This window comes from Filicampus tigris, chromosome 12, assembly GCF_054856515.1.
Source record: "Filicampus tigris isolate MCC_2025a chromosome 12, RoL_Ftig_1.0, whole genome shotgun sequence".
NCBI classification, from domain to species: domain Eukaryota; kingdom Metazoa; phylum Chordata; class Actinopteri; order Syngnathiformes; family Syngnathidae; genus Filicampus; species Filicampus tigris.
In genome coordinates this window covers 4,525,650-4,550,965 of record NC_141228.1, presented here as the reverse complement: position 1 = coordinate 4,550,965, position 25,316 = coordinate 4,525,650, and positions in this window count along the sequence as shown.

Here is a 25,316-nt window from a genome sequence, read left to right as displayed (position 1 = left end):
GAATAGCATGTCTGTTATTCTGCCAAAATTGGCATTTTACTCCAAGCAGTTTACTACTTTGACAATTTATAAGTGCATAGCAATTTAACTCGTTGTTTATACAAGGAAACCATACTTTACTTTCTGCATTTGCACTTTATTTTTTTTAAATAAAAAGAAATAATTTTAATAACTTAAATTAAACTTCAATTATTCTAGCTTTTCAAAGAAATTTGATCAATTTGAAAATCGATCACGTGTCTATTACGATACATATTGATATTGAAGCCCTACGTTTTACTTTGACTTCTTGGTCACTGTGGGGGCATGTGGTTGAGCTGGATGTGGCACCGGGCTGTACTTTTCCCACATCTGAGTTATAAAATATGCCATCTCAAAATACTTGAGAATATTTGACTATAGAAAAGTTCTCTCCAAATAGTGGGGTGTGCTCCCCTAGGGTGGGGTGGGGTGCGGTGCGATGCCAGGTGACCCTGGGGAACATGCTTTTAAGTTATTCATTGCTTATTCAAGTTATTCATTGCTGTAAGTTGATCTATAACTTATTTGTTTTTTATTTTTTGTTTTCTTTAGTTTTACTAAGGATACAATGTTATACTGTATTGTAGGTTACTTACCACAATTTCATAGACAAATGATACTATTTATACTAGCGGCAGAGAATGTTTTCTTCTTCCTAGGGGGCCTGTAACAGAAATGAAGTGAGAAGCACTGCTATAGAGTCATGTAACTTTACAATGGACTTTGCCATTAAAGTCAAGTCACTGTCAGAACCCAAACTGAAGATGCTGAAATAGGTTTGCATCGTGTTCTTTGTCTCTTCCTCCAAAAAAAAAAAAGGCCCTGTGTATCATGGCAGAGGGCCAAAGCTCCTCTTCCTGTGTTGGCTAACCTTACCTGCAGGCTGTGACAACAAGAAGGCCACTGGAGTTAGCATTTAGATAACGGATGTGTGCACCTATTTCAATTTCCATTCAAGGAGATGACAAGGAATCCAATGAGAATTTGTGTGTGTGTGTGTGTGTGTGTGTTTGTGTGTTGGGGGAAGTGGAATCCTGTGTGAGCATGAACATCTGAAAGGTGATGTGGAGGTACATTGAAATTCCTCATTCTCCTACCCCGTGAGGCATGGCCAGCCCTCTGTCAGCTTTTAGCAGATGCTTCCGAAACAAGTGCATAGGCTGAAGGCAGCGATATTGCCTGCTGTGTAACTGTCGACTTGTTTCTTATTGCATGCCTGTTTAGAGAAAGGTGGCAAGTTAAGTCTATGTGTGTGTGAATGGGGGGAGGTTGGGATCATGTCACTCTCTCTTTGTATGCACGTATAAAGAAGTACAGTACTGGTATGTGCTATGGATTTGGGGAGCCGTATCATACGCTGCTTACATATATCACCGTGTCAAACACGTACTTTCCGGTCTGTGTCTCAAAGAAAAATATCTGAATTTTTTGCGCATATCCTCAGTGTTGGGCGGAAACCTTCTACATCCAAATTTTGTCGATTTCCTATTTTTTCATAAATTGATACTATTGGTCAGTCGCCACGTGGGTCTGTTATTATTATAAATTACTGACCAATCTAAAGTGCTGCAAGTACTTGCTCTTTTTGACAATGCAATGTTGATGCTTCAAAAACATGTTTTTTGGTTTTCCTAAAAAAGTTAAAGTTTTTGGAGGTGCCAGGACTCTGCCCGATGCTAGCTTTATGAAAACACAGTGCCTCATGCTAGATCTGTATGTTTCTGATGTCCACAGTTTTAAACTTCATCTTCATTAACTCAAGCAGGCCCTGCGCACAATTTTTATCCTGTTTATTTTATTATCCTGCAATATACCGCAACCCCCACATCCCCTGTCAGTAAAGGGGATCTGGCTGCAATTGCTTCAGTGTATCTACTGAATCGACACTTTTATAAAGAAATGGAAATAAAGGTGATACAGTACATCGGATGATAACTTTATGAAAAAGAAAAAGGAAAAAAAAACTCAAAACAAAACAAAAAATGAATCAGTGAAATGAAATGATTTTTGGGTCAATATTAGAACGCTTTGGTTTAAAAAATATTATATGTTATTTGATGTTATTTGCAGGTCTATATAAGTGCACTTTTCGTTGCTTTATATAATAACAATAACAATAAATGAAATATATTTATACAGTATACTATATGTTTAAGAGACAATCACATTGTTGTTTATCTTTTCAGAGTAGTCCGTTCTTCATGTTTATCCCTAATATACTGTATATATTACTATTTTTTTACCCACTATTAAAATCAGTAGAATGGCATGATAGGTGTTGAGTTACATTTAGGTCACTGCATAACTGGCTGCATGTAGATTTATCAAGCTGTACAGTATATGGACTGGTAGTTGTTTTTTTTTTTTTTTTGCAAAATAATTAGTGGGAGATTTTGTTTTCCACATTATATAATGCAAAGGGTTAAGGTTAAGCTTATAAAACTGTAGCATCCGGTGGAGTGAAAAAGGTTAAAGAAACAACTAAATCCATGAATAAATTAAAAAGGTCATTACTCTCACACTCCAACCTGATTGAAATATAGGTCTTTTACGCACATATGCCTATATACTATAAAAAGAACATTTAAAATGATTCAGTGGCTTGCGTGACCACATTAATTTTCAGTACTAAAAATATATTTTTAAGCAGGTCTTGGGCCCTACTTTCTTGCGCTGAATGTGTAATGGATTCCCGTGTAATCCATTATGGTAGTGGGAAGAGGGAGATAAAGAGTTCTCATCAGCAGCCACCCGGGGTTGTTCTTCTTTAAATGAAGTTTTAATAAAGAGTGACGCAGAGGCTGTGCAAGGTCAATTATCAGACTTGGCCCATCCCCTGATTTTGTTCTCTCTGATTCCCGTGCTTAGATAACCGTACTAGCTGTCAGTCGTAGCTTGCTGGTCTACACACGAAGGCTGAAACTATCCATCTAACACTTCTGTCAGTGTACGCTTACTGTTGACTATTTTTCGTTGTGACTGGCACACAAGGTCGCCACTTTCACAGACAGGCAAATCAGGAAAGGTGACAGTGGCTGATGTTCATTTGTCAGTGCACTCAATGATAATATCTCTTTATGCATCATGAATGCATACAAAGTCACATAGAGGAGGAGAGGTATGAATTTCCGCTGTCGGACCGCTGCCGTTGCATTGGAAGTTAAAAGTTCCTTCTGCCCATTGCGATGAGTGAGGTGAGTTTTAATGTATTGGATGCTTATGAATACACTTACATATTCATTTGAGCAATAAACACTGGGCTGGGCCCCCCACAAAAAAACAAACTGCCTAGCTTCCGGCGGGCATTTTAATTAAATGCCATGCATTGTCAAATTTATCGATTCCATTTCTCCAGCCATTTCCATATCTTAAGCGGGCTCTCCGACTAATGTGCGGTGAGGGATGGTTGTAGATGGAGGTCTGTTTGGTTAATTTGGGCCTGGTGCTCCCAGCTTGTAGGAAGGAGGAGGGAGGGCTCTGGAAAATGGATGTCGATTGGCCAAAGGGGTGTGTGTGATGGGGGGGAGTTGCACATGTCCTGAAGCGATAGCCTCAAAGCTATAACAAGGCTCTCCCTCTTTCTGAGCAGATCTGTTTACAGATGGGTGTCTGACAGGCCTACAGCTGTTCTCGTAATTGTTCATTAAGTGTTCTATTGATTCCCTTATTTCGAGTACATGTATCTTTCAGCTGCCACACACACACACACACACCCACACGCACAAACACACTGCTCACACATCCAGGCTGGCTCGCGATGACAGCGTCGGCTGATGCTGAAAATCAGAGCTGCCACATCCAATCCAAGACCTAAATTCTATGTTGGAGTCCAGCAGGGCTTGGAATAACCTGGCGAACCAAGCTTATACTTTCCAAACTTCAAACATCAATCAATTAAAGTGATGGCTGGCAGCAGCATTGCAAATTGTTTAATTCCATGTTAAGACGCAGTAGCCTCAGATTGCACCTGGCTGATAAGGGAGCTTGTGCGTCTAATATATCCTACAATTCTTACCTGATTACTTGAGAGGAATTCAGGCTTTATTCACGCAGAAAGCAATCAGGAGAGGTAACCGGGAAATGAGACAAAAGTGTGCAGAACTTTTTTTTCTTCATTTTTTTATCAAGCAAGATTATCTTGTAGATGATGATATTCAGAGGGAGACCTGATGCCCATTCAAACCAAACCGATAAAAGATAAAGAAAGGCATGTCCTCCACTATAAAGGCTCATTGTAAAAAAAATATATGTTGAAGTAAAAGTTATGTCAATTCCCATTAGGAATAGATGCAACCATCACTTATAAATCATGATCTTATGACAGCCATCCAGGACAATCTCTCTGTGTCCACATAATGTTTTTTTGTTTGGTTTTATTTGAAAAAAAAACGTGGCATTGATGTAAAAGTGACTTATGTGAATGAACACAAATGTGTACAATTGAGCAAATAAAAAGGCTATACAGTAGTGTACAGACTCATCATCTCTAAAGAAGAAAAATCACCATGCAGGTTAAAATGTTACAATTTCTGTTTTGCCCATTTTTTCCAGGCCTTTCAATTTGGCTTTCAAATTGGACTTGATGCTTCAGTGAGTCAACTTATATACTTCCAACCCAGGTGGTCGTCTCCATTTCTTGGGCGAGCAAATTCTGTCGGCCCTCCTGCACTGAGTGGAGTGATAATATGCTCTGTAAAACACAATCAGTCACTTCCCTCCTTGCCTTTGTATAAGCTTCAAGGAACGACCCCCGCTCTCTCCCATCACCGCCACCACCTTCCAATCAATACCGGCCGGCGGGATGACTTATCATTGCTGGTTGGCTGCTGAGTCGAGCTGAGCCACTCAGCCCAGTAGACAGCAGTTGGCAAACTGACGAAAGAGTAAACTGAGTGCTGTTGGTTACTATTGCCATGGTGGGATAAGATTTGGCATCTAGGGATATAGCTACATTTTATAAACTCTGGAAATGGAATAATTGCTGTAAATTCATGTGTTGTAATTAATCCAAAATGTGTTTTAAGTCACAGATCTCAAGTTTTTTTCCCCAGTATATCCATCCTGCCATTCCATTATGGACCTTGCTTTGGTACAAAGTCATACTCTAATAAAGTTGGTAGCATAGAATTGTAATGTACAAAAATTTTGGCAAGATACAATACAATACAATTTTATTTATATAGCGCATTTTCCTTACTTTTTTGGCTTTAACCTCAAAACCCATGTGGAATACAGCCCAACTACGCCACTGCTATATACAATCATAGATGTACCGCCGTCGTATGTATAAAGAATGCAGTATAAATTAATGGCATAAAAGGATATTCAGTTGGTGGAACATTTGAACAGCATGCCTGCCTTGCAGTTAAATGTTCAGGGTTCAAATCCCAGCTATGACCCTTTTGTTTTGAATTTGCCGTGCATGTGTGGTTTTTCGAAGATGACAGATACAACATCTACAAAGTTTCCTTTTATCTGTCTGATAAGATAGCTCTGTGAACTGAAAGTTTGCTAGGTTGTCTTGACAGTTTAGCTCACCAATAGCTGGCCAAATACTTCTTGGCAGTTCTGCATTTAATTGAGAAGCCAATAAAGCAATAGTTTGGACACCATGGAGACTGTAATATTGATACTAAACCATTTAAAACAGCAATCCTTATCTAAGTATAACCCACTTCAGAGTGTGTACACGTCAATGCTAGGTTTGTAAGGAGCTGAGAGATGAAGCAATAACGGAGTGACACAAGTTTAACGTTGCAAAAATGTGAACTTTTAGTTATACAAAATATGCAAACAATTTACAACCTGCGCGCAACTCCTAAGGGCCCAATAAGTAATAAAATAAAATGAAAATAAAATGTCCTTTTCAAAATTGTTCCTTGTGGAAATTGTTCTTTGAGGATCCAAGATTTAGTCAAGTCAAAAGTCAAGGGAAATAGTCAAAAGTCAGGGGAAATAATAAATGCAATATCTAGCTGGGTTTTCTAGGTGTTGTACAACATTAACAAAGATGATTAGTTAACCCCTTTTAGGTGGGTTACATCAGCATAGACATTGATACATACACAGTTAAATGCTATGCTCACTCTGGACGAATATTTAACCATTCACCTGCCCGCCATGATCCCAAACAGAGTTCATTCAGACGGTGCGTTGTGGCGTGAAATGGCAGCAGGCGACGGGGAAGACAAGTATGACTCGACATGAATCAGAAAAACAACGAAGCACCTGACATTGCACAACATGATTATATATAAGTCATACTATAAAAATGTAATAGATGTCAGTGTTGAACCAATAAATGGTGTACTAAAAAATGTAATTTAGAGCAATACAAAATACTATATATATATATATACATATATATATATATATATATATATATATATATATATATATATATATATATATATATATTCATTCATTCATTCATTATCCATACCGCTTATCCTCACAAGGGTCGCGGGCATGCTAGAGCCTATCCCAGCTGTCTTGGGGCAGTAGGCGGGGGACACCCTGAATTGGTTGCCAGCCAATCGCAGGGCACACAGAGACAAACATTCGCACTCACAATCACACCTAGGGGCAATTTAGAGAGTCCAATCAACTTAGCATGCATGTTTTTGGAATGTGGGAGGAAACCGGAATACCCGGAGGAAACCCACGCAGGCACGGGGAGAACATGCAAACTCCACACAGGGAGGCCGGAGCTGGGATCGAACCCACGACCTCTGAACTGTGAGGCGGACGTGCTAACCAGTCGATCACCGTGCTGCCCTATATATATTCTTTGTCTAATGTATACTAAAAGTGCCCTGAATTTGACTGGAAGCCAGTCCTGGGTGTATTCAGCCTCTCACTCAAGTCATCTGGGATAGGATCAGGCTAACCCTGCAGCCTTAATGAGTGTTATAGAAAATAGTTACTATTTCTATTCTGTTTATGCAGTCAAAACCCATTTTTGTGTTGCACATAATCTTGGCAATGAGTGTGATTGCATCAAGATACACGCAACATTTTCAATGATTCATGTTCATGTCAAAAATGATAATCTGCTAAAAGTAGTTATGTTATTCAATGATTGGACGGAATAACAAAAATACAATTTTCCAGTGTGGTTATGGCAACACTAATATGCTTTATACTGTCGTTTTATTACACACTTATAGGCAATATCAGTCAGAGAGCAAGGCGAGCCATAGTAATTTGCTTTTTGTTGATAAACCCACATAGTTTATTGTAATTTAGAGACATTTTCATGAAGAGACCTTCAGTGTGGAACTGCCTTACTGTGTTTGAAGGACACAAAAGGATGATGGGTGGTCTTGACTATTTAGTTGTTGCTTGGCCTTGCTGGCCTCTGCAGTTTTGTTGCAACATGTTCAAGGCCTTTACTTAAAGGGACACTTGGAGGATCTTAACATTGGCACTTATATAATAGGTTTGCATGTAAAAATGACATCAGTACTAAAATGCCCTCCCCCCAAGACTCTGTAGTCATTTAAGGGCTTTTTTTGTGATTAGATTTATGACAAATTGGCACGCCTCCTTTTGGAGCTCGGCTTGTTATTTTTTCGGTCTCAGCAGTCTGCGTCACAGGAGGAAGGCACGCGTGGTGATACAGTATTGCTCGCTTTGTCAGTTCTGTTGTCTAAAATGGCGACTGATTGGCACCAAAATGCAAATGCACATTACTACTCTTGTCCACTTCAACCTGTGAAAGTATAAAAGTGTTCTGCACAATAGGTTGGATTTATTGACATCAAACGTGAGCTCATCATGATCACCTCCACAAAATCAAAAATACTGTGGCGATCGCTTCTCCACTTACACAGGCTGAAACGCACACGTACCCCGACTTCGGACATTTAGCTACGCTAAACTCGTGTTGATTCTTAGGAGGCAGACGGCGGCTGGGAGCGAGCAGCAGGCAGCCATCAGGCAAGCATTGATCTTTATCCCTCCCCGGCTAACAGTAGGATAACGGCACAGCTAATAGCAACAACTATCTTCAGGCCGTTAAAACAAAAGGCGTTAGCACAACAACATTAGCTCCTTACTGTCCGCCCAGCCTGCGTATTCAAGTCGCAGGGTTGCCTCCCAAGCAGTTGCATGCGATGTCCGACTCCGCTAGCAGCTGCCAGCTTCGCCAAAGGCGTGAGAGTGATGTAAGACCTCATCGAACAAGCGTCAATGTTCAGCGAACAAAAAGTTCCAGCGAGGAGGTTGACTCCACAGCCGAGTGTGGCCGCATTGGAACGCACCATTTCGGCTGTTACGTTCCAGATTGGACGGTGTGTTGTAGGTTGAAAAACTGGGGCCATTCCTCATCCAAATAAATGTGCACGTCTACTCATTCCCACTTCAGTTTCTGTAAATATCCTAACTGTACCCGTCCTAACTATGATCAGCAAAGAAGCAGTGTTCTTTTTTTTTTTGCAAAGAAGCAGTGTGCGCTCGTCCCAGCATAAATCTATATAGCTCTACTCACTTCCACATTTCCTCATTCTCATATAAATCAGCCACAGAGAGGTTAATCCTTTTGATATGTTGAAGTGGTCAGTAGTAAGGACATCCACGTAAATTTTGGTGAGAATTGATCACCGTTTTTGGATGTTATAAGCAATGAAAGTACAATGATTTCTAATGGAGTGTTTGTATCAATCAATCAATCACATTTTATTTATATAGCACTTTTCATACATAAAAATGCAACTCAAAGTGCTTTAAAACATTCAAAGCAAAACATAGAATTATCTTCAATCAAAAGAAAAGATAAATTATTTAAAAGTTGTTGAAAGCCAAACTAAAAAGGTGTGTCTTGAGCTTCCTCTTAAAAATATCAACAGTCTCTGCAGACCTGACATCCTCTGGCAGGCTATTCCAAAGGTGAGGACCAAAATGGCTGAATGCAGCCTCGCCATGCATTTTGGTCCTCACCCTTGGAATAAATAAAAGGCCGGCGCCAGAGGACCTCAGGATCCGCGAGGGCTGGTATGATAAAAGCAAATCAGATAAATAAGATGGCCCAAGACCATTAACACATTTATAAACTAATAAAAGTACTTTAAAATCGATCCTGAAACACACAGGGAGCCAATGCAGCAATTTCAAAACTGGCGTAATGTGCTCCCGCCCTCTGGTTCTCGTCAGCACCCGAGCGGCTGAATTCTGCAGTAGTTGCAGTGGTGAAATGCTCTTTTTCGGGAGGCCAGAGAGCAGGGCATTACAGTAATCTAAACGACAGGAAATAAAGGCATGCATCAGCACTTCCGTGTTAGCCTGAGAGAGAAACGGGCGGACTCTGGCGATATTCTTAAGGTGATAAAAACCAATCTTGGTTACATTTTTAATATGAGGAATAAAACTGAGCTCAGAGTCAAAAATGACGCCAAGGTTCTTCACACAGTGTGAGGGATTAAAAATGTGTAGTTTTGGTAAAAGCTTCTCTCTCTGACCTTCGGGACCGATAACTAAGACCTCAGTCTTGTCCTCATTGAGCTGTAGGAAATTATCTGCCATCCATGACTTGATATCTAAAATGCAATTTAAAAGGGTATCAATGGGTCCTGTGTCATCAGGAGACACGGCAATATACAGCTGCGTGTCATCAGCATAGCTGTGAAAGCTGATGCCGTGTCCCCTGATGACATCCCCGAGGGGAAGCATATAAAGATTAAAAAGTAAGGGGCCTAAAATCGAACCTTGAGGAACCTTGAGTAATTGGTCCCCCAGTGACTCCGACCAAACAAGGATAGTAGGGGCACTGCCATTTTCCTCATTAAAAAGAGGCGTTATTCATGGAGTCACTTATTTCCCAATTCCTCCCAAATGTATTGATAAAATAGAAAATGACAACTCTTTTCATTTTCCTGATCAAAAAATATATAAAATGAACTTGTTAGTGAAAACATGGCCATCCCGACCCAACCATCTCTTTAACAAAAACACTGTCTTTCAGTTATTGTATCATGACCAAGGTCTAAAAGCTCTCACCTACAATTCATTGGTTGAATCCCAATCAAACACAGCTTTCATTTAGAATTGTTTAAATACACCAGATTTTGTTGTTGTTGTTGTTATCATTAATGAGTTATGCTTCTCTATATTGTTTATATGCAAAATCTGTTTTCAAAGCTCAGCTGGAGCAGATTCCGATTATTCAACGGTGATTTTGAAAAAACAAAAAGCATCTGTTTTTAGAATCAATCAGGGAATTTTGTGCATGCAAGATAACCAGCTGTCTCATTCTGTGAAATTGAGGAAATCGTTTGAATCACTATACATGCACTAGAAGGAATTCATTACAAATTTTCCAAGCATGGTAAGCACATTAGATTTAATGATCTGGAAATGCCTGCCTACCTTTTTCCTGCATCACTCTGTGTGTATGTCATGATTTTAATATGCAAAAACATTATTTGATCCATAAACCTCAGAGGAATTTTTTTTTGTCTTTGGTGAAAAGAGACGTATTTTGTATTATGTTGCCTCATCACCTATTCAGGTACAGTATTCATCAATTAATAAGGAGACTTACTCTAGGAGATAGTAAATAGTAGATGATTTTTAAGCCAAGACAGCAATGAAGTTTCAAGGTTGAATACTCTAGTGGACTGAGGATGAACCAGCAGAAGTCAAAGCTAGATGACTGTTTACTAACATTTCAGGTTGCATGGACCATCTGTCCCAGTAGTGAAAAGGAGGCTGGAAGGTTGCTGTTTGGAATTGTCTTTAACTTTGATGAGGTTTACAGCCAAGCAGGACTTTTAACAGCCTTTAATTGGCTTAGTGAAGAGAACATGTTGACATTTGCTGTATGTTCACAGTCCAATGGCTTTACTTTAGCCATTATGTTAATTCAACCGTTATATACCTGGAGGTTTTAATGGGACTGACACAAGTGATGTTACAGGTAAAGGGCTGTGAAATGGTCTGTAAACAGAGAGAATTGATTCCAAGGCTGAGGCGATTGCCACCAGCCGGCGCCGAGCTGAACAGCTTTTGTTTCCCTCCATCCCTCCTCCTCTTCCTCCTCCTCTCCCTCTGTGTCTACCCATCCACTCCCACCTTTGTCCACTCTGTCAAATAGTCTTTGACAGTGCTCAGCAGAGGCTGTCAGGGGCCATCAAAAAGGTACCCAAACACAACGTCAAATGCCGTCTGCTTACAAAAATGAAACGGGATCAGGATCAATACAGTTTGCCAGGTTGACCAACACCAGAGCACATCTATCCACCCTTAGGTTGTGGACACGTTTCATAATATTCGACTGTACAGTTTTCACACACAGATTCACAGATTCTCTTTTTAGATGATTTTCTGTCATAAAGACAGCCCATTTTGTAGAGACACTGCATTTGATGAATAAGGTATGATATGATCATTCAGAGATTTCTTGTAAATTTTATACATATATATGTATATATATAAAAAAAATTTTTATGAATAATGATCTTCCAGATAAAAGCTCTAAAACACTGAATTCGATTTAATGTGTGAGATTGTTATGCAATTTTACCCCCCATGGTTTTGTTTTTGTGCTGAATAATATTGTCGTAGTGTTCACTGACTGATTAGCATTGCTACATTTGTCAAAATTAAATCCATGAACCAAATTAAAATTGTTCTATGCCTCGTAAATAGTCTGGGAAGCAGGGTCTGGTTCCTATCATTATGACGCCATGCCAGCCTAACAGCTATCTTGTAACAACTGGGGAGATGACCATTGCTTGTCATGTTCATTTAGCTGTGAGTGCGCTCACAGAGCTAAGGACAGGCTATAAAATTGGTCTTGCACTACCACACAGTAATTGAATTACTCCGCCATCGACCATTGTATTCAGCTACTGTTCCGAAATCTGCAAGTAATACAACACTGCACATACCTTGTATAGTATACCATCCATTTTCTATTCTGCTTATCTTCGCAAGGTGGGATACAACTTGGAGTGCTGGCCAGCCAATTGCAAACAAGATTGCCAATATTGTTACATTTCTTGTCTTTCTGTCTGAGAGCGTCACTTAAGACTGAGCTCCATTATTAATTTGAAATTTCTTCAGTTCTTGCTTTGAATCAAATTAAATGACTTAATTTTGTGATCGGTGAATATACTGTAGTTTCAAGACAAGTGGGGCTTTATGTTTGTCAGTATTACTTAATATGAACAGCGAATAACAGCATGTTAACCAGACCTGTCAAAAACACGAGGCTAATAATAATTACCTGTCTCTATGAAAAGTGGTAATGAAAAGGTGCCACATTAGAATAAATGTAATGTATTCACCCAGAGAAAATTCAGTTTCTTCACTGCTTGTCTTGATATGGTTTGAATATGAAGCCCAAGCTAATAAAAAAAAAAAAAAAGCCCTGTCATAATGAATCAGGAGGGCCGGTGTCAGGCAGGCAGTGTGAGTCCATCCTCTCACATATCCATCTCTCGAACAAACCTCGGTATGTCTACATGGCTGGAGAAAAGAGATCGGACGACATCCTATTTGGCTCACTCCACTGAAATGAACATTAGGCCCAGGAGAAAAAGTGAGACTGTGTTTGGAGGGACATGGCTTCATTTTCTCCAACCATGGATGCTGAGGCCCCAGAGGGACACAAAGACAGATTTGCATGCCACTCGCTATTCTCTGCTACCGGCTGCAAATTTATTATTGTGGCATAGTCAGCTCCCCCAACAGCAACTTGGAGGACTTTCCAAACCTAAACAGTATCTGCAGGCAGTCAGGGCACACACAGAAATCACACACAGACAGACACACCCACAGTCGGGGAAAAAGGCTGCTTCAAAAAGTAATCACACTGATCAGAATACGGCTGTCAAACGTGCCAAACACAAGACGATGCTTTGATGAAGTGCTATCAAAAGTCTCATAAAGTGAAAGTGCGCGATAAGGATGGTGAGCCCTCTAGTTACCAATAGCTTTATTTTAGAATAACCCTTTTTCACAGAGGTAATTTTGTCTTTTAAAACAATTAATAATGGGTCATGTACAGTTAGCAAATTGCACAAAAAAAATAATTACCACAAAACGTTTTCAATCATTTGAGTATGAGACAAGGAAGGAGTCCAGATTGCTTATCTGGATAAGGGGCTGCAACATACTGAAAAGCACAAATACATTTAGCCTTGGTGGCAGTGCGAAAATCAACAAATCTTTCACCTCGGACTGTACATTCAAGGTCAGTCCAACTCTCAATCTGCTAAGATCCAATATACAACAAGTGCTGTATTTAAAAAAATCTACCTTTACAAAGACTGTAAATGCTGTGTTTTAATATTACACCCATCTTATGTAAATATGGCAACAAAAACAAACACATCTGCTGCAACCAAACATTATTTTAATAATAAAGTAGTCCATCGATTAATCGATGAATCAGTTAAAAAAATATTTTCTGTCCCTTTATTCAAAAATAAGAATATATCAAAATGAAAATATATATTAATTATAATTCACTCACTGCTTTGGTCTGTAACATGTCAGAAAATAGGCAAGAATGTTGATCTTTGTTTTCCAAAGTAGCCTACAGTGTGTCCCCAAAAGTTTCACTTACACATCATTTCAAGGTAACTGCTTTTAAAAAAACGATATCAATTTTTTTACGACATCCTCTAAAAGCAAATGTTTTGATTTGATTCAACATAAAGATAACCAGTCTGCTTCCATGGAGGATGACAGAGATCCGAGAATATTTACTGTTAATAACCTGCAATTCTGAGGATTTGAACACTTTTAAAATAAAAAAATCGATGTCAATGATTAATCGATTATCAAAAAAATATTGAATAATTTAATCATTTCGATTAGTTGTCGATTAATCAATCATTGTTTCACCTCTATACATCTAAGTATCTTTTGTCTGTAACTCCAATATACAAGACTCACAGGAATCAGGATGATTATTAGGGGTAATTAATGAATACTGGAAAAAGGGATAGGATTAATACGTTCACTTCTTACTTCCCGTTTTCAGACATGTTGAATTGGACATGTGTAGAATGTGTATTGATATGTGTGTAAATGTATATTGTATTTTCAAGTAGAGCTGGACATCGCTTAACCGTCACAGAGTTTCCGATTTAAACGACCCACGTGGTCCCAGTTGGTCCGAGTCAGCCAAACGGCGTCAAGAACGGACTTAACTGGTACCACGTCACGCATAGGTGCTGCACTCCTGACACGCGGCTGAGTAAGGAAATAAATGAAAAATTAAACAGTGTTGTGTTGTGTACCTTACAGACGCAATGACACGTGCCCCGTATTGTTTTTATTTCACCGATCACCATGCTGTGCGCGTGTGTGTCAGTGGTTTTTGTTTGATATTTTTCTTTGTTTGGCAGCGTGTCTGCTCCTGTGGCACCTGCGTGTGATGTGAAAATTACGATCTCGACGCCGATTGGCTGTCGCCGATGAGGGATGGACCGGGACTACGTGGGTCATTTAAATATGCAGACAGGAATTCGGTGACGGTTAGGCGATGCCCATTGTTCTGTTTTTAAGTGAGAAGCTCTCGATCAATTATGTTAATCAAAAATGAGCATCGGTACTTCTACTTGATATCTTGTGATTGTGAAAGTGTAGCTAATGTTGTGGACACTCAGTGTAAATGGTATTCGCAGAAAAAAAACAGCAAATTCTCCAATTAAAAATGCTGTAATTTCCCATCATGTATTGATTTTGTGTCACAGTATTAGCCTGCAGTATATAAAGAAAAATGTAGTATAATACATAAAAAATAAATGAATAAATGTTATAGTCAATATTATTTTATTTAGAGTAATAAAATATGTAACTATATAATTTCCTAATATGTACTGTTTAAAACGACTATTGATATGCTTGACTCTTAATTTGAAGTTTTCGATAATCCTCGACAACTTCCTTGACTTGGCCGTCGCTCAGGCAAGTATTGAGATTTGCTCAAGGTCAAATACCTGTCTGGAGGACGTGAGCGAGTGGTATGGAGATATATGGCGATGTCGGGGTCACTTATGCGCATTACCTTTCCTTTGTCCCCTACAACTCAGTATCATTCACCTGATTATCTATTATCATGTTATTGGATGTTAATTTAACAAGCTGTTGAGAGTGCTGGAGAATCAATACCTTTTAAATGCTGTTTATGTGTGATTAACGGTTAATATCCTCACAAATTATTTAATATAATAAGGTCATTTGTCTTTCACATGAGCCTGGAACCCTGCAAAGAATAATAGAATAATAAATGAGGACACTAGTGAAGAAGAGCCTTCTGATGCTTTGCCTGGCTCCATTTTATTACCCATATCCTCTTTACAGCTACAAAGCTGCACTATGGTTATTTTATGCAAGTCATAAAATTAGGCTGAGATGGAATTAGCAGACTCGGGGCTCTTTATAGGTCAAGCCGGTAGTTTATGAGCCCACGACTCCCTGGCACTATTGTCAGGAGGCTAGTTAGAGGGGTCTTTAAGCATGATTTAATATGTCCATGTCTTGGAAAATGGTTAAATAGCTAATTAAATGGAGGAGTTAATTTACATATTAATTGACCTTCCAGTAATATTTATATTGATACCTACACGAGAAGCCCTTGTCTTCATTGCCTTTCATCATAGTTAGTCTGTGAAAATATGGTGTAACTTTTTTGAATTCAATTTTTATTTATTTTTTTTTTACATTGTATTGTCACTGGAGAGGGGCTGTGTATTCCCCGCCATGTCAGGCGCACAGCTGGCTGGACTTTTGTTAGTCGAGGGCTCCTTTTGTTGTTGGATAAAGGAGGAAGCGCCATAAACGACAATGGCAAGTCGCTTCGGGGTCTTTGTGCGCGTGCGTGTGCGAGCATTTGGGACTGTGAGGGTGACAAAAGAGGTTGGAGGACAGTGTCTGTGTCAAAGCTGCTCTTAATTATATCTCTAATCACCAATCAGCTTGCCAACAGAACAGGACCCGCGGGTGCGACATTAGCCCAACCTGTACAGAATTAACACAACACTTCACCTGCTCGGCTTTCCAGCAGACACATTCAAATGCGAACACACACTGACGCGGGAGCGCACGCTCTTCTCAGTAAAGTGGTCTCTGCAGAGAGAACATGACATCAATCTGTTTGTTACTCTCCACTGCAGCTTTAACGCTCCATAAGAGATCGGTGCCATGAATGTAATCCACGGTACTAATGCATGTTGCATTGTCATGTTGATGTCCGCATGGCCATCGAGGGGTAATGATGACACGCATCAGCAATGATAGATTGGAAGCACATTGTTTGTTTTCGTCGGGGTCCGCGGCCACCCCGTGCGCCCGTGTTGTTAGCATGGTAAGCGTGTCCCGCAGCCTATTATGGGGTTGATCATTTGTCACCAGCCTGTCTTCAACGTTGTCTCCCACATTCTTTTGGGATAATGGGCCCTCAAATGGGTCCGCAAATGATGCTGGCCTTTGACAATAGCCTTGCTGAATGGCCCTTTTCAAGCCGTGTAAACTAGAAATGTGGCAACAATCAGTAACAGGAGAAATGTTGAGAAAGGTGACGGAAACATATGTGTCTTCAAGTGAAGATTTTTTTTTTTTGGGGGGGGGGGGGGGGATTGCATCATGTTATTACTCCGCATTAAATCAACAGGAAATAAAACAAAGACAATTTGTATAAACAGTGAAATCAGCATTCAAATCTATCGCTTAAAATGTCTGAAAAATCACACCTCACGATACAGTCTATTGTTTGCCCCCCTCAATGGCGATCTCTCCCGCTGTTTTTTACAAGATGGCGACCAAGCAGAACCTCTGATCCAGCCACAGACCAGCAGCTGGCCAGCAGACCACAGCAGCCACGAGCGACACCTCAGGGCCTTCAGCTCTCATTACTTACTGGGCAAAAGTAGCTTGTCATATGCACATGTCTCTGGCAAATTGAATATTGCTATTATCTCTACAGTTTTCTCATGAATACCCCTTGTTGTCTCTCGATAGTACAGTTTTTCACCGTCCAATTCAACATTTTAACAGATTGTATTAATTATCATATTATATATATTAGCATACGAATTAACATTTAAAAATAATAATGTATAAAAATATGTATATATACTGTATGAGCCTTTCTACCGAATTGGTTGAAATTGCTGTCCCACAATGAAAATCAAATTTTAAAAAACAATGAAGTTTTCAGACCTTGCATATTTAGTCATATCTTGTTATGATCTATTTTACCAAAAGGCATTAATTGAGATACTATTAAACTGAAAGAAAAAGTCATCTTTTCTATGTCACTTCCTATTGGGAGGTGATTGTCCCAATCTCTAACTCCTAAATTTCAATTCATGAAAAAAAATGTAGAAGATTTTTGCCAATTTAAAAAATACTTTACTTTAATAGAACATTTTGGTTGCTTTTAAATGTATGGTGAAAGATTTACATTGATTTTGTAGATTTTTTTCAAATTAGAAGTTTTTATGTAAAAAAAACCTGTCCCAACTTTTCATGTGACTACCGAAACGCAAAGAGTATTTGTCTGTAGGCAGGGCTTGGTTTTAGCCACATCCCCAGAAATTTCACCAGTAAGAGACATTACCTTCATATTCATCACTGGCCACATGGCGAGTAATTCGTTGGCAGCATCATTAAGTTATGTGCCCTCCAAAGTCTGAAAATCAGCATGTGGTTTTAAGGACTGTCACTACCGAACACCTCATTTCGGCAATTAAATGAGCACTTTTGATTTTAATGCTAAATGTAATGTTTTCTATCTCTGTACACATGCTCAAAACTGTCTGTGGTAGCCACGTTGTGCCTAGCATTGTTGAGTATTGTCAACAACTATCATAAAACGTCACTGCCGAAACGGTCACTACCGAAACGTTTCGGTAGTGACAATATGATGTTTCTTTTTGAACAAAGTAAGTTTTAAATAATATAATACATAGATACATGTCATACATAGATCTTTCTGACTTTAACAATATTCTATTACATATTTTATCTTAATTTGAAGAGAAAAATAAAACCGAAACAGTCACTACCGAAACATACAGAAAGGTCTCGGTTGTGACATAATGGTTTCTTTAATGACAATATGATGTTTATTTTTGAATAAAGTAAGTTTTAAATAATGTAATACATAGATACATATGTCATACATAGATCTGTCTGATTTGAACAATATTCTATTTCATATTTTATCTTAATTTGAAGGGAAAAACACCAAAATGCCAAAAAGCCTAGCAAAGACAGAGTACAGGCAAAGGGTTAGAATGACCCAGAGAAATCCAAAGAATATTTAATAAAGAAAAGAGAAAGAAATAAGAGATGGTAGGAGGAAGGAAAGCTGAAGTCTGCCAATCAAGTATCCAGCAGAGAGCAAAGGAAAGTCAGAAGAACATGGAACAAAAGACAAGACCACTAGATGTCTCTCAAAAAACAGAGAGAGAGGGACCATACATACAGGGAAATGTATGTTTCAAAAATGTTTGTCATTCCAATTAAATTTTCATTTGGAAGGTGAAACCACAGTTTTTCAATGATGAAGAGCCCTGTGATGGACAGGTGACCGGTCCAGCGTGTACCCTGCTTTTTGCCCTAATTCAGCTGCGATCAAAGCACTACAGCACAAAGCACTAGAAAATTGAAAAAATGTTTATATAAAATGTTATAATACACGTTAAAAGTTAAAATATAGCTAAACTAGTTAAGTGATTACAATGCTACCCTCACACACAGTATTACTGCAACAGCAGCAACAATATGGTCACTACTGAAATGTTGCAGTCACTACTGAAAAAACTGATGTTTTAACAAAAATAAAAAGTATTGAATTATTAACCAACAATTTTTGATAATGATTGTTTAAGGGTATGTTTGTTTTAATTAATGATGACTTTTGAAGTCAATATGATCAACTTTCTACATTTTACAATAAAAAATAGCATATAAATTTTGACTTATTTTGGAAAAAGTTATTTCAAATTCTGTTAAAAATTCATTTTGATTGGTTTTGATGTCAAAACCATATATATTAATTTATAAAAATACCCTGTAGAAGGAGGAATGGAAAAAATATGAATCGGTTGGTAGAATAATTTTTATTCTTCTGTAATTGTGCGTTTCGGTAGTGACACATTTTAGGGACAGGCAAGATATTTGGGAAAAGATAGAAAATACAATTTGAAAATTGACTGTACTTTTACTATATTTGTGTCTCTCAGATATGGTGCAACATGAATACAATAAAAGTTTTTCTGAAATAAAATACACATTTCACACATTTTCCAACTCTGAATTTGAACCAATTCAGTAGAATGGCCCAAATATAAAACGTATATATATGTACACACATTTTAAGTTATGTCTGAAACTATACAAATATCATAAATCATATACATAGAACAAATTGATGAATAACTACTTTTGAAATCAGAAGTCTAGGATAATTTGTTTAACTATTATTCCAGTTACTATTAAAATGCGGTTGGTAACACAAAAAGCTTGCAATATCTTTTAGCAAAAATTGTGGAAGTTGATGCACATGATTTGCTTTCGTGGACCACAAAAAATATAATATTAAATGTTTCAACTCTATGGTGTGGTGGGACATCACTACCTTTGATCAATATTTGTATCAATAAGATTTATTTTTTAAATATAAATATTGGAACTGATATTTTGTCCAGTAAATAAATAATCACACTGTAAACCACAAATGAAATTATCATTATTCTCAAATTAATTGATTTTGAAAAAAAAAAAGGTCAATAAGAAACGAGCGCATCAGACTCTTATAATGGCGTCTATTGTAGTTTGTCCGATTGATGGTGCCGTAGCGTGACGTCATTTGTCACCGGCAGATGATATGCATTTTGATTGCAAACAGCCAATCAGAATCACTACGTTTTACACATGGCAATTGATGCCACTAAGTTCATTAAATCATATCTAAAAAGCACAGTGACTTATTTTTTTGCAGTTTATTCGCTTCGTTTTAATTAGGTTTGTTCCTGCTTGTATTTTGTGTCTATGATTTGCATTTTATTTCATGAAACCGTGACAGTGATTATTGTCACAAACAATAACTTCTCAGTCCTTTTAATTATTGTCAATGGTGTAAAGACAATTAGATTGCTTGGCAGAGAGTTGACTTTTGCACTTACGTTGTTGCGTGAAACTCCAAGTGCGACAAGAACAATTTATTTGAGTATCGCTGGAAGCAATAGTTTACAATCAAGTGAAGTTGTGAACTGCCCTAATTGCTGCATGTTGTCAACATAATGTATTGTGGTCCTGAAATTTGAAACGCATTAGCAGCCTCAGTAACTGTAATAACATTACAAAAAAATCAGTGTAACAAGTTACATTATGTCGTTACTGCCTAAATGTAATATATTATTGTACTGCGTTACATTTGTAACGCGTTACCCACAACACTGGTAGTGAAGAGGGCAGCCTGTGAGATGTCAGCTGGGCAGTAACAATAATCTAGCCAGGCCTCTCCGCCCCATCACGAGCCTTGGCCCATGTCTAACATTTCCAACTGAATAACTCTATAAAATGGACACCTGCCACCAGATCCCACATGCATCTAGTGCCAGAGAGGCAAGCACAATCACCCAGCAGTCACGGCCGGTTGCCTGATGATATATCAGACACCATAACCAGCAAGAGTTCTGTGCTAAAGCCAAATGTCCAAATTATTCGTTCTTGTTGTAAAGATAACCGTCATTGTGACCCTCTCACATTGTTGTAGTACTAGTAGCTCGCCTCCCAGAGTGGACTTGATCATTGAGGCCATCTATGAAACTCTGGGGCTTTTCCACTGCTTTTCACTCAGCTTTAATTCCTTAATTATTAATCCATTCTTTGAATTTTCCCCAAAGGAGCAATCTAAAATAAAAATGACTGACATGATTTGAATATTCCTCTGATTTGGAGTCAGACTTACTACCCTTGTGTTACAAAATCAGATATAGTCACAGTATATAGTACAGCTATAGATAATTGTATTATATAGGAACAATAAATTTGAGATTCCCCAATTCCCTGCTAATTATAGTTTGGACATTAAAATATGATGTATCAGCTTAAGGTCTCTGCTCTGGTGTTCAATGCACACATTTAAAACATTGCAGCACCAATATGATTTACTGTACTTGAGGGTACCCTATTTATATTATATAGTAAACCTTTATACCGTATTATAGTATATATTTTACTTAATACAAAATTACTCATTAAAATTCATATTGAATTTGTTTTTCCAAGATTAGCACAGTTAAAAAGTAAGGAGATAAAGTATGATTTACAAGCATGGGGTATCCTTCCGGTTGTTCAAAATAACAATCCGGAGCTACACTATGGTGTTTAAAAAAAAATGGAGAAAAAGTTGATTTGATATTCAGTGCACCTGGAGAAGAATATGACAAAAAATATACATAAAACTCCGTGCCAGCGCGCAGCATAGATGCAATCCATTAAGCAGCAACTACAGAGACATTATTATTCTTTTTACTATGGAACTTTACATCAAAGTTTTGGTTTTAGTGTTTAAACCTGATGGCGAGAAATGGAAAGCGTGGATCCTCTCACTGCTGTAATGAAAAGAGTTGTGATCCATGGCTATTTGCCTTGCATCGGTGTCCTTTATCGCAGATGATGAGTGCATCCCTCACTAGCTTTACGCCATTCCCGAAATGTTTCATTAGGCTTATATTCTTCCAAAGGTTTGGACCCCCGCTGACCTCAAATCTGCTGCTAAGTGAAAGACACTGAAACTCATATTAGGAAGACATATCTTGCAATTGTGTTTGTGGATCATTAAGAGGTTACAACTCTTATAAAAACATTAGCATTTGTAAGATACACTGCAGTAGAAAGGTGATTGTTTTTCCCTTAGTCTATATTCTATTTGTTCCATAAAAGGAGGCAACTGAAAAATGTAAACTGCAAATTCATGTCCTGTGTCGCGTCAAGATGAGTGACTTCTAAACTCAAGTTGCCTTCATTTTCACCTTCCATGAGTAGTGTTAATAATGTCCATGCGGGAAACAGGTTAATTTTTCTTGTCCCTTAATGTGATTCATAGGTTATGCCAAAATAAGCATACCTTTTTTTTTTTCCTTGCATAATTTGCAGGCTTGCTGCAGCACAACACACCCTTATTGTGGTCTAAAATGCGCGCATAACAATTTGTCATGGCTAGGTGGTGAAACATTTAGGCGACATTTTAGCCCACTCTCAGTACAATTGTGTCCTTGAGTATATCCACTCATCTCCAAAATTCCCCCTCTTCCCAATGAGGTAAAAAGGGCAAGTTTTCGCTCTTTAAGATGGCGGTACATAACCCATGCATGGAACATAAACGTGTCTTCCCGATGGGGAAGATGGATGGAGGCCCACATGCCCACCTTAATAAAAAAGTCCTTAAATGCTCGTCCAGATCTCCTTTCCAAGGCAGCATGATATTAAAGACAGGCGGGAAACCGGGCTTGGTAAACGTAATGGATCGGCAGGAAAGTTTAAAAGCACCAAGGGGGTAGGCCATTATGCAAAACAGGGTTCGCACAAGTAATCTGCACACTGTCTCCTCTTTGGCTGCCAAAGACAAAGAACACATGCAGAGGGCCTGATTGCTCCTTAAGAGGCACCCCTTGCCCCATGATGGATTCCGATATTTTGACTGTTAATATGTTTGAATGAAAATTATTTATTCATTTCCGTTAGCTTGAGCGACTCGCTCTGTGATTACTGCCTCGAGAATTGAGTGCAGAGGAGCAGGAAATTTCCATGTCACAAATGTCTGATGTATACTCAGATTATGGGCTGATTGTGGCTCAGATGAGCACCGCGTAAGATCTTTCACATGGGCCTGTGACAACTACCCGTCGCTGACAAGGCCTCTTAGTTTTGTGTGATTATTGATGCGTCCTGTATACCACCATTCACAGATGGCATCTACTTGTGGAATATAGGTACTAAGGGGAGTGGGTTGTGCTGTGTGCGTGCATGTGCGTGGTGTTCGCCCTAAATGCTTTTCATTCGACGTCTTGCAATAGAAATGATCAAACGCGAATCATGTTTGAGGGGCATCTGCGTGCGTGACGGTAAAACCTGTGCTATCTCGGAGGCAAAGAGGAACTGCAAATGAAAAAAGTACTGCTGATGAGTTGACATAATGCTGGCCATTAAAGGGGGGAAAAGGAGAATCATGGAAAGTAAGAATGGAAGGAAGAATTGTGGTGAACGGTGAAAAAGAGAATCATATCACTTATTTCATGCAAACAAGACATGGAAAGACCTTACGTGTATTTCCTAAATGTATAATGTATGCTGTAAACATGTATAATGTAGACATGTATGTTAATTATGTATATATATATATATATATATATATATATATATATATATATATATATATATATAGAGAGAGAGAGAGAGAGAGAGAGAGAGAGAGAGAGAGAGAGAGATAGGCAGTCCTTGTATTACAATGTACGCGACCTACGACGTTTTGATTTTACGACGTCTGTGCCTCCTCCTCCATTTTGTCCCCAGCACAGGGTTAATATCAAAATTCATATTTCTGAAAAATTCTGAATATCCCGTTTACACGATTAAGTGGACAGAGTTTCTCCGGCATTTTAATAACCTACTGTGTACAGCGAAACATTGGCATCATGACTCAAATGGACGTCATTTCCGCTTGTTACTTTCAACCGTCAATAAAACACTTGATATTCATGTCACTCAACACATGAATGAAGCAACCGGCTTGCTCCTCGCTCCAAAAGTGTGCTTTTGTGCTGCTTCTCTGAGCTTGTTTACCTTTGCTTGGGTATTTCCGGTGGTTGCGCGCCAATCACCGCACTTTCATATCCAAGCACTTCCTGTACTACAAAGACCAGTATTGCGGGCGGTTGTGCATGCGCAGAGTGTCTCGATCGTAGTCTGTTTGCATGCCGGCAGTATCTTTGCCTTTTTTGCCCTCCTCTCCTTCTTCTCCATCCACCTCTCAGTAGTAATGCTAAGAACAGCATCTTATGTTTTTATTTTGATGTATTTTCATTTTTTTTTATACAAAGTATTTTTACGTAAATTTCGACTTCAACGGTCAACTCCAACATATGCCAAAATTCATGTTACATCGCCAGTGTAGGAATGGTATATATTTATACATACATATATATATATATATATATATATATATATATATATATATATATATATATATATATATATATATATATATATATATATATATATATATATATATATATATATACACGGTATACTGAGAACCATGAGTGCCACTTTGGTAATTCGATAATATTGCTGTCATGATGCCTGATTGTGGAGTATCTGAATGTTTCATTTTCCAAACTTAACTTTTCTTTCTGTTAAAAGAAATATTTTACAGAAAGATACACACATACGCATACACACAGCCCCCAGGCTTTTGTTCAGTTGTCCCCATTTCTGTTCCTCTTTTGTGGCCTGATTTGAATACAAGCCTTGTTTTATGGAGGAAGGTAATTGGAAGTTGGTGATTTACTGCAGTATATACAGGGACAGCATCCAAGAAAATAACTGGAAGCAGGGCATAATCGCTTTGTGGCTTGCTACTGCATTTATCCGGACACAGGTATATTTTAACCTCCAGGTGTTGACAGTGTTGACTATTAGCCGGCAAATAAATTATTCAGCTCTTACAAGAGAGGAGAGAATGGAGGGGAAAAAAAATCTCCTTCACGTCATGAAGCTACCACAGGACACAGCAACAGCAACATGCAGCAGCAGGAAAAGAAGGCAGTCCTTTTTTCATCAATTACAAAAGGCAAATATTTATTATTTATAAGTACTTGACATGTATGGGTTTAAATGTTATTTATGAACCTGTTGCATAGTGATTTCCAATGTAACTCATTATTTTTAGCTGGAGGGTGTTGTAAAGGAGCAAGGATATGTTTAATGACACTCTGCTAGTCGGTGCAATTATACTGTAATCATTATGTAAAATGTCCTATTAATTAAACCAATTTCTGCCAGCAGAACGTTGTTATCTTCAGGGGCTGGGCCTTATCCTTCAGCTGCCTTGCTGCTTTTTGTTTTTAGTGGGCACCTATTATGTTGTGACATCCTATATAGGTATTTATAAAAATGATTTTCATTCATCTGGGAAAAAAAATGTATATGCTCCTCAAAGTTGAAAGACAATTAAGTTTGTTTGAAATCGAGCATATGTTCAGGCCCTTGGATTATTGCAATTATTGTTTCACAGTATTCTAAAATAGATTATAATGCAGTCAGACCAT